This window comes from Cebus imitator, unplaced genomic scaffold, assembly GCF_001604975.1.
Source record: "Cebus imitator isolate Cc_AM_T3 unplaced genomic scaffold, Cebus_imitator-1.0 Scaffold164, whole genome shotgun sequence".
NCBI classification, from domain to species: domain Eukaryota; kingdom Metazoa; phylum Chordata; class Mammalia; order Primates; family Cebidae; genus Cebus; species Cebus imitator.
The window spans coordinates 3104374-3106570 of NW_016107479.1; positions in this window are offsets into that span (position 1 = coordinate 3104374).

Below are 2197 nucleotides of genomic sequence, written 5' to 3' on the forward strand. Positions count from 1 at the left end.
AAAAAAAAATGGGCAAAGAGAATTATTGTTTAATGAGTACAGAATTTCTGCTTTTTAAGATGAAAACAGTTGTGGAGATGGATGATGGTGATGGTGGCATGACATTATGAATAGTTTTAATGTCACTGAATTGTATATTTAAAAATGGTTAAGATGTTACATGTATTTGATCATAAGAAAAAATGGAAAATCCCGCATTCATACTATGATGCAAATGACTAAATTACACCTTCAACTATTATGAAATAAGATGAATATTTTGTTTCAGCAAAATTCCTAACTTGCCACACTAAATATGTAGCAGATGAATGGGAATTTCTAACATTGGAGTATACTGATGGTGTACAATGAAGTGAAAAAAAAAATCAGAGTAGATGATGCCTTGATCTGTTTGTAACATATATATATATATATAATGTGCTTCTCAATATTTAGATTTTTTCATTCAAGGAAAGTTGAATGCTATTCTTAACAATGCAGAATTGCCTGTACACTAAGGTCTAGGATCATTTTGGAAACTACATACCAAATGCAACCTAATTTTAAATTTATAGAATTTCAAAATTCTATAAATTTTCATTATACAAATCATTTCAACATTAGTAAGCCAGTAAGATATAGGTAAATCCAATACTATTTTATTAAAATCAAGGTGGTTAAAAAACATAAAGCCATCAAATTAATTGATTTATCAGCCTTATAGTTCACTCTCAAATAGGAACCGACCTTAGGCAAAATGATGAAGTCGGTCTTCAGAGATGCCCTCCACACCCTTGGGCTTCTCATCCCCAGCTCCATTATCTTATCCCTGCAAGCAATTCTCTGGCAAAGATTCTCAGCTTGGACTTATGATCCTCAGCACCATATTTTATTTCTGGACATTTCCCTGGGTCATCTCCAGATCAGAAGTTACCTGCCCAGTGTCAAGTCTTCCACCTGCTTTCCCAAGGCTAATATATATATTATAAAATATATAATATATAACATACAATATATAATAATATATTGTATATAATAGATATAATTTATATAAAATGCATAATTTATATATTATATATGCACATTATATATTAATAAGTTATATATTATATATACATTTTTTATATATAATTATATATATTTTCCAGGGTTAAAACATACACACATGTGCTAAATCTAGTGTCTGGCTCTTTTTCACAATATCTAATGTTCATTTGAACAGATATGATAATAACAGTAGACATTTAAAAATCTGTTGTTGCTATTTTTGTTTTTTGAAACAGGGTCTCTCTCTGTTGCCCAGGCTGGAGTGCAATGGTAAAATTATGGCTCACTGCAGCTTCGACCTCCTGAGTGCAAGCCATCCTCCCACCTCAGCCTCCCAAATAGTTGGGATTACAGGCTTGTGATACAATACCCACCATTTTTTAAAAATGTTTTTGCAACGATGGGGTCTCACCATGTTGCCCAGGCTGGACTTGAATTCCTGGGCTCAAGAAATCCTCCCAACTTGGCCTTCCAAACTGCTAAAGTTACAGGCATAAGTCATCATGCAGGAGAATAGTCATTTAAAAACATTTTGAGGGCTCATCATTTACAACAAGCTTGTCCAAACATGGCCTGTGTGATACACATATTTTTCTCATCAGCTATTGTTAGTGTTAGCATATCTTATGTGTGGCCCAGGGAAGCCAAAGATTGGACACCCTTGATTTATATAGTATGCATCAACCACATTACAGATTTTCTATTCCTTCTATGATGTAGGCAGTTCTGTGATCTCAATGGACACAGAGGTATATGGTGGTCAAATATATCAATGTGACTTATGCAATAAATTAGGGTTCCAGAACAAGAATTCTTGGTATAGTGATCACCTGAATCTTAACATCAGTTGAATCTGAAGCTACCAGTTGAAGAAAGCATGTATAAACTTAACGGATTAAATAATCTTTATTTTCAGAAAAATAGAAAAAATTACAACATCCATACACAGGATGGCTCTGAAGATTAAGGCAATGCATTCCAGTTCTTCAATACCTAACAATATAATTAGCATAATAATTAAAATTCTTGTGCAATAGGAACTTGAAGGAGAAGGCAGCTATTTCTAGAGTGTATTTTATATGCCATTTGATTGGGCAATTAATTTGTAAATATAGTATCGTCATGTTACAAATATTAGCCTTTTTGCTTTTGAACATATTTTTTTCTCTCT